This window comes from Magnolia sinica, chromosome 6, assembly GCF_029962835.1.
Source record: "Magnolia sinica isolate HGM2019 chromosome 6, MsV1, whole genome shotgun sequence".
Lineage (NCBI taxonomy): Eukaryota > Viridiplantae > Streptophyta > Magnoliopsida > Magnoliales > Magnoliaceae > Magnolia > Magnolia sinica.
In genome coordinates, this window is record NC_080578.1 from 71,420,512 (window position 1) to 71,436,277 (window position 15,766).

Below are 15,766 nucleotides of genomic sequence, written 5' to 3' on the forward strand. Positions count from 1 at the left end.
ATCATGATGCCCGATTTATAAACATATAGGGCCCAAGACTAATTTCTCCAACTTTTCTATCAAGGCCCGACCTGATGACACAGGGAGGGACGTGATGAGGTCTATTATCATCCTTCTCAGGTAATAATTACTTCGAATACACGGAGCTATTTGGACTCCTCACAGAGTTTTGGCAAGTAGGTTGTCCTGTTTGGATGATGGGATTATAATTTCATGAAATTATAAAATTATATTGAATTAAAGAAAAATAAAGATAATCGATAGTTAAGATCTTCTCAAATTAAAGAAAGAATTCTAACGGCCCAGCAATGTTATCAGATGATGAAAGTCATCTGATTAATGAAGGGAAAAACAAATGCATCGTGTTCATTGTATTATCAGCTACGAGGATCTATGGGTGTAGTTAATATCAAGGATGGCGGGCTCCTAAGTAGGCCTGGCCTAAGTTTAAGCCTGGCTAATTGCCATCCAATCTCCAGCTCAGTCCGTTGAGCTGATAAACACAACGTCCCTGCATGCGTGTGATTTTGGGATTTCCGTTCCTGGTTTAAGGCATGTTTGGACAAGTGGATTCCAGAGAAAAAGAAAAGGAAGAAACAATAATTATGGGATGATGATTTCCTTGGGGCCTGTTTGATTTTCCAAATTCGCAGTACATATACATTGTAAATAAGTAACGCTGACCCTCTTTAAACATACACCAGTATTTATTTCAAAAGCTACTTCAGAATAATTGGCTTAAATTAGTGGCCCCACCGTTATATGTATAATATATTTGTTCCATCCATTCGTTTTACCATAACATTTTGAGGCATGAACTAAAAAATGAGGCAGATCCAACACTCAAGTGGCCTGCACCAAAGGAAACAGTGGCCCCAATAAGTTTTTAATGGCAGGTATTTGATCCTTTTTTCCTCTTTTTGTTCCCTATGGTGTGGAGCTTTGGACCTCCCCTTTTTAAAATTTTTTTTCTCTTTTTTGCTCATAACGGATGGACGATGTGGATAAGCCACATATATTTTAAGAATCGTATCCGAATTAATCGACCGTGCGCTTCAATTTTGGCGTCGACACATCCCAAACATAACAGATCAACGAGTTTTGATCGCATCCCTACTTTAGTACCGCAACAACCACAGACTTGTACTCTAGTGACCATGTGGGAACTGTGATTCTAACGCCGCACGACATGCCCTGTTATGATACCCAGTGTAAGAGATATCTACGTGCGCGCAAATTGAGGCGGACCTAGCTACTTATGTATGGCGTGGGGCCCACCTAGAGAATCTAGAAAGGAATATATAAGAAATACAAATCTCAAAACTTTAAACTACACTCACACCCTCACCCATGCCCTCACAGACACCCCTGCCTAATGACCAAGAAGCCCCTACCAAAGTACCCTACACCCCCTACCCATGCCCAAAATACCCCTACTCACATCCCTCTTTCTCCCCATTAGTTAACACAACTCATCCCCCTCTCCCAAAAGCATGAGAGCCCATGCCCTTGCCCATGCTAGCCCATGCTAAGCCACTTTCCTTTTTCTTTCCCTTTCCCCATCCTACATTTCCTTCTTTTCCCTCTTCCCTCTCTGTCCTAAGCCCCAAACCTTCCCACATTTCCATAATTCTCTAGCAAGTGAAAGAAGAAGAAAAGAGAGAGGAGAGATTAGAGAGAAGAAAGAAAGGATTAAAGAAGATTAGAGGGAGGGGTAGGGAAAGAAAGATTATAGAGAACCAGGGATTATGTTGTGAAAAAATTAATTAAAAATATTTTAATAAATAAATAAATATATATATAGGTAATAAAAGTTTTATTTGAAAAACTTTTGATACAGACATTTTTTATAATAACACTATATCGCAAAGGAGAGAATTATAAACATTGTTTATATGGGAGGTGTGTAGTATTTTATTATTTGTTTAGTTGATCCGCAGAGTACTAGGACTTGCGTGTGAGGGCATGGGCATGTAAAGTAGTGTGATTGTAGGGTGTGGCGTAATAGGTTTACCATGGTTATGCATGCAGAAACTTTGCAAAGCTAAGAAATGAAGGCTATGTCCTAGAGGGGGTGATTAGGGCCAATAAAAATTTTCACCTTTTAAAACATAATTGTCTACCTTAAACTAATTTCGAATTAAACTAAACAAGACAATTTAACTCTAAGGCTTCTTAACACCCCGTACTTTTCGGTATGGAGTTATTACTATGAGAACCAAATTTAGTATAAACACAACCTGATGTATCTGAACGTTTAGCCCCATTCTAGCTTGATTTGACGGTTGGGAGTAATCTCTGTCCATAGACCAACCTATCCATCCGTTAATTTTCAAGATGGGCCATCATGTCATCCCAAAATCAAATCATACACCATCAATCTTCGGTCGTAAATTGTGAGATCTACCGTCAACTACATCCTTGACAATCCGGTGATCAATCCAAACCTAAAACCATGCAATCCAGCTAATAAATACCTAGGTAACTGTCTAATCTAACCTAAGATTCTCTTAGGGACCCTAAGTGTCACTAATGACCAAGTTAAATATGGATATGACCATTAGAATGATCGTTAACGACAATATAGCTCAAAATTCACTAAGTGTGGCCCACCTAAACCTTGGATTTTCCTGAACTTTGGTTTGATGTCCTAATAGGACCCATATAGTTTGATGGACGGAGAAAATATAATATGATCACCATGTTGAACCCCACCCTACATGGTGTGTGTACATAGCAGGTGTAGACCTGCGCTGCACCGAACCCGAAAGCCCGGTCAAATGGAGTCTGACCCGACCATACCTGAACAAGGAAGGGAATTTGACCGTACTGGCCTCGATGTATGGTCAAATTCCTTAAAGGGATTCAACCTTTCAAATATTCCAAGGGTGGCTTTTTGACAAGCTTTGAAAAAAATTCAGACCAAAATGCCCTTGTCTTTGGATCAGTAGTTGTATGGTTTAGAGTGCGGAAGAAGTTACATGTTTTTTCAACAGAAGCCTTTTTAAGCATGGGTAAGGCCTAACTCGTGGGGCCTGCATTGATGTATGTGTATAATCCACGCCGCCCATCCTTTTTTGCTTGTCATTTTAGGGCTAAGGCTCAAATATCAGCTGTAAACACCCCACCCAGGCTAGCAACTTGATAAAGCATGGATGATCCTTAGGAACTGAACCTAAACCCCACACCCTACATAAAACCATGGCCGCTAATCCTACAGCCGTTCTTTCAAGAACCCTAGAAAATCGTCCGCTCCGTTCTACCTTTGAACCCACCGAGCTAACCCTCTCCGACCTTCAAAAGACCACATCCACAAGCTTCATTGGACAAGTCCTCGACCACTTAAGAGCAACGCTTTGAAGAAACGCTCCTCTGAGTAGGATCTACTATTGCCACCAAGATGATCTTCCTCGCTCAAGCCGCACCGGGTCATCCAGTGCGGCATGTGCCAATTCCTTTCACCCAAGGATTGTTGACGTGCGACAGAAGAAAAAGAAAGAAAGAATGAGAGAGAAAAGAAAAGAAAGAAAACGAGAGAGAAATGGGGAGGAGTGCGGCATTGTTGCATCGCACGTGTCTGGGTTGTCGGCGGTATGCTCGAGCCTGGTCTAGAGAAAAGGAGACAAGGTGAGAGAGGGAATAGGTAGGAAGAGAGGAAGAGAGAAATGAGGGAGAGAAGATGGGGAGATAGAGGGAGGAGTGTTAGATAGGTCACCGCTGAGTTGCGACTTAGTGGCTCACCGGATGTGACTTTGCTTGCAATGCAGAGGAAAGAGAGAGACAATGGGAGGGAGAGAGAGAGAGAGATTGTGAGGATTACTTTAAGCCTTCGAGTGAGAAACTTGCTTAGAACAGCATTGCCTGGTTGTGATGATGGGCCATTTCGTCAGGTGTTCAAGGTGTTATTACCTGGCGAGAAGGAAGAAAAGAAGAAAGAAAGGAGAGAGAGAGAGAGAGAGAGAGAGAGAGAGAGAGAGAGAGAGAGAGAGAGAGAGAGAGAGAGAGAGAGAGAGAGAGAGAGAGAGCTTGGGTGAGTGTAGGCCGTATGATTGAGACAAGTTGGGTATACGCTGAGTCAAGCTCGAGCCAGTGGAATATGGGTTACAGAAATAAGAAGGAAAATGAAAGAAGAGGAGAAGGGAGAGAGATATGGAGTGAACGAGGTCATTGTTGAGTCGAACCGAGTCAACTCAAATGCCTTTCGAGTTTAATCCAAATTATGGTTATTCAAGGATGAGTCGACAACTAGGTGAGCTGACTCCATAATCATCTTCTATTAGTTAAGAAAAATATAATAATAATAACAACAAGATAGGATATTGATCTTCTTGTGTTGGTTGAGTATAGGTATTCAGTAGAGGCTACTTTAGATCCCTCTTGTCGAAGTCAACTTGGTGTGAGCATTGCAATTGGATTCAAATTTCTTCCTTCTAAGGTGATGGCTCATCCTTTGAGCTTCCCACTTAAATATGTCAATCTGGACATGAATGATGCTTTGATTTCTCTTATTTATTATATCCTAAGTTACCTGATTGAGTTATGCGAATATGTTAGTTTTTTACGAAATTGATTCATGTGTTAGATAATGGACATGTTTCTTTAATTTTAGTAAGCATAAATGATTTGATGTTCACATGCCATTTCTAGTTGTACAACTTGCTAATTAATTAGATGTTTACTACTTGCAATTATTTGATGGATTGAATGAAACTTGAAGTGGACTTACCATATTGTAGTCCATATTTGACCTACACGGTGTTGATCGCTTATTTGCCTTATATGGCTTGGATCGTATATTTTCCCTACCCAGCTTAGATTGCATATTTGCCCTTCGCAGCTTTGATAGAATATTAGTGCCCTTTATGGCTATATTTGCATAAACTTGTTGACTTTCGGGTCATTATGCGAAGTTCATATGATTCCCGAATAGCGCTGGAGTTCCTATGTTGATTATTTATTCATCTTGTAGTGTTTAGTCGAATTGTCATTTTCGGGTGGAGCTGAAGTTCGCTTATCGATTTTCTAGTCATCTTGTGATGTTCACATACGATATGATTTCTGCGTGAAGTAGTGGTTTGAATGTTGATTTTCTATCCATCTTGCAGTGTTAAGTTGTATTGTGGTTTTCGAATAGAGCTGAAGTTTAGCTATTGATTTTTTAGCCATCTTGCAGTGTTCACATATGATATGATTTTTGAGTGGTCTAGTGATTTGAATATTGATTTTCTATTCATCTCGTGGTGTTCAATCGTATTGTGATTTTCGGGTGGAGCTGAAGTTTGCTTATCAATTTTCTAGCTATCTTATGGTGTTTAGTCGTATTGTGATTTTTGGGTGGATCTGAAGTTTACACTACGCCAAAACAATAAAAAAGGATGGTCCAAAACCATCTCAAATGACCAAAAAAGGACGGTCCAAAACCGATACGATGGGCAATCAAATTTTGACGTGTCGTATTACTTAAAAGGACAGTTGAAAACCGTCATTCTTATTGACATTAAAAGGGACGGTCATGGACCGTCTCTTATGAGCCTTCAAAGGACGGCCATGAACCGTCCTTAAAAGGACCTATGAACTGTCTCTTATGAGCCTTCAAAGGACGGTCCATGGACCATCCTTAAAATGGACTGGCTATAAACCGTCTCTTATAAGCCTTCAAAGGACGGTTATGGATCGTCCTTTAAAAGGACGGCCATGGACTGTCCTTAAAAAGGATGATGCTATGGACCGTCTCATATGAGCCTTCAAGGACGGTCATGGACCGTCCCTTAAAAGGACGGCCATGAACCATCTCTTATGAGCCTTCAAAGGACATTTTTAAATTTAAGACGGTCAATATACACCTATTACAATATAGTACATCATATTCTTCCTGATATACACCTGTTATATAATATATTTCATCATATTCACATTCACATCCATCTAAACCAAAACTACGTAAATCCATCCAAACATAAACTACATTCATCCAAACATAAACTACATCTATCCAAACACAAACAATCTTATCCAGTTGACATTTATCCGTGCATAAATACGTATAAGTTTAACATCATAAATAAAAAAAGAAAAAAAATTAGCAACAATTTTCTCTCTCATCTGAAAAAAATATATTAAACCAACAAAACATTATAATTCAGAAAAGTGGGCACTTTTTAAAAATAAAACTGATCATTAAAATAAAACTAATGCAAAAAAGTGTTTCAATTCAAGTTAATAGAAACAACAACAAAAATTAAAGCTTTGTAAAAAGGGGCATGTGTTAAAAGGGATACATTTTTATTTGTTGCCATGTGATTGGGCTACATTATTATGGCAATCGGGTTCAGGTTCGGGATCGGGTTTAGGTTTGGGTTTTCAAGTTTAGGTTTAGGTTTAGGTTAGGGAGTTGAGATTAGGATTAGGTGTAGGTTTAGGTTTAGGGATTTGAGAATACATTTAGGTTTTAGGTTTTAGGTTAAGGTTTAGGTTTTAGGTTTAGGTTAGGTTATAGGTTATAAGTTTAGGTTATAGGTTATAGGTTAAGGTTTAGGTTATAGGTTTTGGTTTAGGTTTAGGTTCAGGTTTAGGTTTAGGTTATAGGTTTAGGTTAAGGTTTAGGTTTAGGTTATAGGTTATAGTATATAGGTTATAGCTTTAGGGAATTGAGAATAGGTTAAGGTTTAGGTTTAGGAAATCGGGTTCGGGTTCGGGATCGGGTTTAGGTTTGGGTTTTTAAGTTTAGGTTTAAGTTTTGGTTAGGGAGTTGAAATTATGATTAGGTGTATGTTTAGGTTTAAGGATTTGAGAATACATTTAGGTTTTAGGTTTAGGTTTAGGTTATAGGTTTAGGTTTAGGTTATAAGTGTAGGTTATAGGTTTAGGTTTAGGTTAGGTTATAGGTTAAGGTTTAGGGAATTGAGAATAGGTTAAGGTTTAGGTTTAGGAAATCGGGTTCGGGTTCGGGTTCGGGATTGGGTTTAGGTTTGGGTTTTCAAGTTTAGGTTTAGGTTTAGGTTAGGGAGTTGAGATTAGGATTAGGTGTAGGTTTAGGTTTAGGGATTTGAGAATACATTTAGGTTTTAGGTTTAGGTTTAGGTTTTAGGTTATAGGTTAAGGTTTAGGTTTTAGGTTTAGGTTAAGGTTAGGTTATAGGTTATAAGTTTAGGTTATAGGTTATAGGTTAAGGTTTTAGGTCATAGGTTTTGGTCTAGGTTAAGGTTATAAGTTTCGGTTAAGGTTTAGGTTTAGGTTTAGGTTATAAGCTATAGGTTTAGGGAATTGAGAATAGGTTAAGGTTAGGTTTAGGAAATCGAGTTCGGGTTCGGGATCGGGTTTAGGTTTGGGTTTTCAAGTTTAGGTTTAGGTTTAGGTTTAGGTTAGGGAGTTGAGATTAGGATTAGGTGTAGGTTTAGGTTTAGGGATTTGAGAATACATTTAGGTTATAGGTTTAGGTTTAGGTTTAGGTTTAGGTTATAAGCTATAGGTTTAGGGAATTGAGAATAGGTTAAGGTTTAGGTTTAGGAAATCGGGTTCGGGTTCGGGATCGGGTTTAGGTTTGGGTTTTCAAGTTTAGGTTTAGGTTAGGGAGTTGAGATTAGGATTAGGTGTAGGTTTAGGTTTAGGGATTTGAGAATACATTTAGGTTTTAGGTTTAGGTTTAGGTTTTAAGTTATAGGTTAAGGTTTAGGTTTTAGGTTTAGGTTAAGGTTAGGTTATAGGTTATAAGTTTAGGTTATAGGTTATATGTTAAGGTTTTAGGTCATAGGTTTTGGTTTAGGTTAAGGTTATAGGTTTAGGTTTAGGATTAGGTTTAGGTTAAGGTTTAGGTTATATCTAAAGGTTTAGTGAATTGAGAATAGGTTAATTTTTAGTTATATGAAATCAGTAAAGGGTTCGGTATCGGGTTTAAGTTTGGGTTTTCAAGTTTAGGTTTAGGTTTAGGTTAGGGAGTTGAGATTAGAGGTTTAGGTTTGGGTTTAGGGATTAGAGAATACATTTAGGTTTTAGGTTTAGGTTTAGGTTTTAGGTTATAAGTTTAGGTTATAAGCTATAGGTCTAGGGATTGAGAATAGGTTAAGGTTTAGGTTTAGGAAATCAGGTTCGGGTTCGGGATCGGGTTTAGGTTTGGGATTTCAAGTTTGAGTTTAGGTTTAGATTAGGGAGTTGAGACTAGGATTTGGTGTAGGTTTAGGTTTAGGGATTTGAGAATACATTCAGGTTTTAGGTTTAGGTTATAGGTTTTAAGTTCAGGTTTATAGGTTATAGGTTAAGGTTTTAGGTCATAGGTTTTGGTTTAGGTTAAGGTTATAGGTTGTAGTTTACGTTGAGGTTTAGGTTAAGGTTTAGGTTTAGGTTATAAGATATAGGTTTAGGGAACTGAGAATAGGTTAAGGTTTAGGTTTAGGAAATTGGGTTCGGGTTCGGGATCGGGTTTAGGTTTGGGTTTTCAAGTTTAGGTTTAGGTTTAGGTTAGGGAGTTGAGATTAGGATTAGGTTTAGGTTTAGGTTTAGGGATTTGAGAATACATTTAGGTTTTAGGTTTAGGTTTAGGTTATAGCTTTAGGGAATTGACAATAGGTTAAGGTTTAGGTTTAAGAAATTGGGATCGGGTTTAGGTTTGGGTTTTTAAGTTTAAAGTTAGGTTAAGGAGTTGAGATTAAGATTAGGTGTAGATTTAGGTTTAAGGATTTGAGAATACATTTAGGTTTTACGTTTAGGTTTTGGCTTTAGGTTATAAGTTTAGGTTATAAGTGTAGGTTATAGGTTTAGGTTTTGGTTAGGTTATAGATTAAGGTTTAAGGAATTGAGTTTAGGTTATAGGTTAAGGTTTAGGTTATAGGTTAAGGTTTAGGTTTAGGTTATAGGTTAAGGTTTAGGTTATAGGTTATAGGTTTAGGTTTAGGTTATAGGTTTTGGAATTTGAGAATAGAAGTTTAGGTTTAGAAAATCAGGTTCGGGTTCGGGTTCTGGTTTAGGTTTGGGTTTTCAAGTTTAGGTTTAGGTTTAGGTTAGGGAGTTGAGATTAGGATTAGGTGTAGGTTTAGGTTTAGGGATTTGAGAATACGTTAAGGTTTAGGTTTAGGAAATCGGGTTCGGGTTCGAGATCGGGTTTACATTTGGGTTTTAGGTTATAGGTTTAGGTTATCGGTTATAGGTTTAGGTTTAGGTTTTAGGTTTAGGTTTAGGTTTATGTTATAGGTTTTGGGATTTGAGAATAGGTTTAGGTTAAGGTTAGAAGTTTATGTTAAGGTTATAAGTATATGTTTAGGTTATAGGTTATAGGTTAAGGTTACAGGTTAAGGTTATAGGTTTTGGGATTTAAGAATAGGTTTAGGTTAAGGTTACAGGTTGAGGTTATAAGTTTAGGTTAAGGTTATAAGTTAAGGTTTAGGTTTAGGTTATAAGTTTAAGTTTTGGGATTTGAGAATAGGTTTAGGTTATGGTTAGAAGTTTAGGTTAAGGTTATAAGTATAGGTTTAGGTTATAAGTATAAGTTAAGGTTATAAGTTTAGGTTTAGGTTAATGTTGTAGGTTATAGGTTTAGGTTACAAGTTTATGTTAATGTTGTAGGTTATAGGTTTAGGTTTAGGTTTAGGTTTAGGGATTTGAGAATACATTTAGGTTTTAGGTTTAGGTTAAGGTTATAGGTTTAGGTTTAAGTTATAGGTTATAGCTTTAGGGAATTGAGAATAGTTTAAGGTTTAGGTTTAGGAAATCGGGTTCGGGTTCGGGATCGGGTTTAGGTTTGGGTTTAGGTTTTAGGTTTTAGGTTTGGGTTATAATTTAAAGTTAAGGCTTAGGTTTAGGTTAAGGTTATAGGTTTAGGTTTGGGTTTAGGTTATAGGTTATAGGTTTAGGTTATAGGTTAAAGGTTTAGGTTTAGGTTATAGGTTTAGGGATTTAGGAATAGGTTTAGGCTATAGGTTTAGATTTAGGTTTAGGGATTTGAGAATAGGTTTAGGTTATAGGTTTAGGTTTAGGTTTAGGTTTAGGTTATATGTTAAGGTTAAGGTTATAGGTTTAGGTTTAGGTTAAGGTTATAGTTTAGGTTTAGGTTAGGTTATAGGTTTTTGGTTAAGGTTTAGGTTATAGTTATAGGTTTTGGGATTTGAGAATAGGTTTAGGTTATAAGTATAGGTTTAGGTTAGGTTATAGGTTAAGGTTTAGGGAATTGAGTTTAGGTTATAGGTTCAGGTTATAGGTTATAGGTTATAGGTTTAGGTTATAGGTTTTGGGATTTGAGAATAGGTTTAGGTTATAAGTATAGGTTTAGGTTAGGTTGTAGGTTAAAGTTTAGGGAATTGAGTTTAGGTTATAGGTTATAGGTTTAGGTTATAGGTTTAGGTTGTAGTTATAGGTTTTGGGATTTGAGAATAGGTTTAGGTTATAGGTTAAGGGTGTGGTCCCTGCAAATATAGATATAAACACGGCCTACTCCAATTGGTCAGGCCCTTCCAATGCTATCTGTAAAAAATGTACAACTTCATCATGGTCATAATAGCGGTTCCCACCTTCTAGGGATCCCCACTCAACATCCGGATAGCTCCGACACACATCCGGGTCTGCTCCATCAATTTCGAGCAAATACAGATATAAACACGGCCTACACAAGCCCCTCCAATGATGTCCATAGGAAATGACTTCATCATGGTCATAACAGCGGTTCTCACCTTCCAGGGACCCCGCTCAACATCCGGATAGCTCCGACGCACATCCGAGTCTGCTCATTTAAATAAAATGGATTATCAAGATCATTTAAATAAAATCAGGTCCAATCAACAATCTGACCTGGAGGATTCTGTTAGTATTGTTGACGGCACCTTGAACCTTGTTTAAATCCAGGTTGCAATCTGTGGCTACTGATGTTATTTGTCTTTCTGTGAATTTGTCATCCACTAGTTTCTGTAAATGAAAATAAGAGGATTGATCTTAACAGTATGGTCATCATGCACATAGACAGAAAATGCTTGCAATGAATGTTTATGAGTACTAGGTGGCCTATTAATGAAAACAATGTCTACGTCCATAATATGTCTGTTTATGAGTACTAGGTGGCCTATTAATAAAAGAGCATTCCCTTTGAAATTCACGACTAACCTTGAATTGCCACCTAGAAACATCAAAACTGTTCATCCCAAACATCTCTTTTCAGCATTTCATGAAGGAAGATAATAGAGTAGCAGATGGGTTGGCTTGCTTGGGCAACGAAAACCAGCTGGATAAGGATTTTGTCCATCTTCAGGACCTCTTGATGAAGATCAGAGGTGAAGTCTTTCTACACAAAGCATGCCTTGGTACTGTCAGAGAACCTTAATAAGGTTAACTAATTTCTTTCATATGATAGGCCCACCTAATGAGTGGATGGGCTGATTTTTGTACAAGGCTATTTTCAGGGTCGAGCCAACCTATTGGAAGGATTGGATGTTACATGAACATGATAGGTTGAAAGTAGCTTAGTGGACAATGAATTATGGTCCAATTGATTGGACTTGAAACCTTCTTAGAGAAAATAAATGAATAAATAAATAAATAAAACTATAACATATTGATCACCACCAAACTTCATGACAAATTTGAAATTCCAAACACTTCAAATGGCATTCTTAAGAAGAATAATTAAATAGAATAAAGAAAGAAAAACAGAACTTACAGTAGTCGCAGACTCGCCAACTTCCCCAGTTCAAGTGGGAGTGAATTATTGAAGTTATTGTAGCTTATATTCCTGAAAATAAATGACTAATTATATTTAGTTATTTATCAATAGCTCACCATTGTTATTATGGTCTGTCCTACCTAATAAGTGTATGGACTGATTTTTGTACAGGTCTATCCTCATGATGGAGCCAACCTATTAGAAGGTTGGATGTCATGCAAATATATAGGTTGCAAGTATTTCATTGGGTGGATAGTAACGTATGGTACAAGTGGCTGAACTTAAAACCTTCTCAAAAAGAAAAATATAAAATATAAAACCAGCACATATTAATTATTGCCAAATTTGGTGGCAAATTCGAAATTCCAGACACAACCTATGGCATTTTTTAAAAAAAGTTATTAAAATTAATAAATAATAAAGCCTATGGCATTTTTGAAGAAGAATAACTAATTAGATTTGAAAAAAAAAACTTACAGTTGTTGCAGACTTTCTAAATTCCCCAGTTGAGGTGGGAGCGAACCAATGAAATTATTGAAGCTTATATCCCTGAAAAGAAATAAATAATTATACTTTGATATTCATCAATAGTCAAACATTGTTGTAATGGTATAGCCCACCTAATAAGAGGTTGGGGCTGATTCTTGTACAAGGGTATCCTCATGGCGAAGCCAACCAATTAGAAGGGTTGGTATCATCACAAACATGATAGGTTGGCAATAATTCAAGGGATGGATAATAACTTATGGTCCAACAAGTTTTGAACTTAAAACCTTCTAAAATAGATAAATAAATAAAACTATCCCATGTTAACCACTAACAAATTGGGTGGCAAATTCATAATTCCAAACACATCATATGGTATTTCTGAAGAAGAATACTTTAATAAATTTTAAAAAAATAAAAATAAACAGAACTTACAGTTGTTGCAGTTGACAAATTCCCCACCTATGGTGGGAGCCAATTAACAAAGTTATTGTGGCTTATATCCCTGAAAATAAATAAATAATTATATTTTGTTATTTATTAATGAATAAACATTGTTGCTAGTCTGACCCACCTAATGAGTAGATGGGACTGATTTTTATGCAAGACTATCCTCATGGTGGACCCAACCTATTGGAAGGTTGGATGTCGCACAAACATGCTCAGTTGGAAGTAACTCACTAGGTGGAAAATGACTAATGGTTCAACTAGTTGGACTAGAAACATTGTTGAAAATAATAATTTTAAAAAAAATACCACATATTAATCACTGCCAAATACGGTGGCAAATTCGAAATTCCAAATACATCACAATTGGGTCAGCTATTTGGACGGTTTGGATTGTCATAAAACTATGACATGTGTACAGCGGAAGAGTCAAGCAAAGCCTAAGATTCTATCACTATTTTTCCTACATAAATATATATTAAAGAAAAAAACCCAGATAAAAAATCTCACAATAAAAAACCAAAATTAGAATAAAAATCCAAATAAAAAATATTTAGAAAAGAAAATATCAAATAAAAAAGACAAAAAAAAAAGGTTAAAAGAGAAAATTAAAGAGAACCCATTTCAGATAAGGAAATAAATGAAAAATCCATCATCTAAATTTAACTAAATAATAGAAATCAAGACAGCCCATCAATGAAAACAAATGGTTTGTACTGAAAGCATTGTTGATATTAAAAATAGTCAGTTGTAGTCAGGGTTCAAATTATCATTTGAACACCATACAATTTTTTTTGCAACACATTACCAATACCCGCACATTTCAATTCTATCCACTGTAAATCTCATGTTCTTGATAGCCTTCACTTGAAGTTTGAGTAGTAACAGTAATAGTAGTAGTAACAACTCCACCAGAGATTTTTGAGTAATGCCCTTCTCTACATGTGCTATACCATAGGAATATAAATGAGAGGAATATAAATCTCAGGTGGACCATACCATAGAAAAACAATAGTGATTCGATATCCACCAGGCCGGGTGTACAAAATCCCCAATTTCAAAACCCCCAAATTCGAAATGTGATTAGGGTACCATAATCCCCAAATTCGAAGTGGGATTTGGGTACCCAAATCCCCAATTTCAAAACCACCAAATTCGATTTGGGATTAGGGTACCAAAATTCCCAAATTCAAAATGGGATTAGGGACCACCTTCAAAATGGGTTAGGGTCTTTACCTTTCGAGCTTTGAGGAAGAGAACGAGTTCCTGTTTGAGTTGGAGCCCCGATCACGAGTCCACGCCGAAAATAGGGTTCCCGAGCTCTGAGGAGAGAGAGAGAGAGAGAGAGAGAGAGAGAGAGAGAGAGAGAGAGAGAGAGAGAGAGAGAGAGAGAGAGAGGCTGAGCGCGTGAGGGAGATCGAGAGAGGGCGAGGGAGATGGAGAGGCTGAGTGCAAGAGAGAGATGGAGAGAGAGATTAAGAGATGGGTTTTCACGGGGAGGTTTGCTGCGAACGGGAGAAAAGGGTGCGCGGGTTTCTGATGGAAGGGCGGCCCATTGAATGAGTGTCGAAATTTCAACCGATTTGCGGAAAAATTCGATTTGCGTCAACTGTGGGGCCCCTGGTCGATGCTGGCTTGGAAATCCACTTCGTCCATTGAATGCGTGTCGAAATTTCAACCGAATATGGATGGTTTTGGTTTTGTGTAGACGCAGCCCATTGAGTTTTTTAGACTAACGTCCGAATTGCGTTTGAATGGTTGAAAACCAATCTTCGCAATCTTGTGCAATTCTGCCACCTGGGCATGGGTTGTTGCCGTCCCATGGGACACATTGGACGACCCAGATCATGAAAAGTGATGATGGGTGGGGCCCACTGTTAAAACCCAGTAGTAAGCACGTCCGTCACTGGACGTTTTTCGCCAAAAGGGAACTGTTTGGAAGCTTTCTTCAAAAAATAGGTGGGGCCCACTTCTGATGATATTCTCGGGGATGTACTCCATTCATCATTTTCTCAGTAACGTGTAAGCCCGTGGGTCAAAGTATGAAGTAGATCCGAACTCTATGTGGGCCACACTATCCACCTGTGATGAGGCACTACCCACCGTTGAAGCAATCCTCTGTTATCCTTTACCTGCATGCATATGGAATTTTATTTATTTTACCACTCTCCCTTTTAGAATAGTATGTCATTCGTTCCTCCCTACTACACCGTCCCAAAGAAGTGAAATTTGGCGAATATCTACCATTTTTCTTGCTCTTTCCATCGGTTCAGTTTGAGTCCTGATCGCCCAAGGATGTCCAAGATGCTTTCTTAATGGTTAGTGTCTGATCTTGCCCATCGGGTCACTTATACACTGATCCAAGGGATGAATTTTGACGTGTACGGTTAATTTATGGTCCTCAGGCTATATATATAGTTTCGAGCCAAACGGATGATGGGAACCTTTTGATCTTATGTACTGGATGACTTTCAGGCCTCTTTAACGTGAACAGCTTGATTTCCTAAGATATCTGACATGTAAATCCTTCGATCTTGGTCCCTCGGGGTCTGTCCCTTGCCTTTGGTGTCATCAGAGTGTTAAATCTATGCTTTAAGCATCCTTTTCAGTCCTACTCTTGTGAATACACCTTGCATCACAAACACGATTAAATACAAGTAATAACTGGGGTCTAATATGCAATATTCGACCCTCAATAGGGGGCCATATAAAGTTTTAGATCAATCTGATATTTTTTCCCTTCATCTAGGCCTATATGACCTAATCAACAGATTAGATGTCAAATAAAAAGTACAGTGGGCCTTAAGAGGGTTTTAATGGTGGATATCCAATCACTATTGTTTTCATGTGGTGTGGTCCACCTGAGATTTATATCCCTCTCATTTTTGGCATCAAACCCTAATATGATTTGTAAAAATGGATGGACGACATGGATGAAACACATAAATCATGGTGGGACCCATAAAGCACCTACTAACATCCACCAAGTTTTGTGGGCCCCAGTATGATGTATTTGTTATATCCACACCGCCCATCCATTTTGAGATATCATTTTACGTCATGAGCCAAAGAACGAGGCAGATAAAAATCTGTAGTGGACCCCACCACATAAATCTTAGGTGCACCACACCACATGAAATCAATAGTAATTGGATATCCATCATTAAAATCCTCCTAAGGCTTACTGTACTGTTT

At 37.6% G+C, this 15,766-nt stretch overlaps 1 long non-coding RNA gene across 1 annotated transcript; it reads right to left on the minus strand.

The window, feature by feature from the left end:
- Positions 1 to 10,659: 10,659 nt before the first annotated feature.
- LOC131250069 (uncharacterized) lies at positions 10,660 to 12,530 on the minus strand. Its single transcript, XR_009173037.1, has 3 exons — positions 12,116 to 12,530; positions 11,636 to 11,707; positions 10,660 to 10,887 (listed from the first exon to the last, which is right to left on the minus strand). It is a non-coding gene; the product is annotated as an uncharacterized LOC131250069 (long non-coding RNA).
- Positions 12,531 to 15,766: the final 3,236 nt, after the last annotated feature.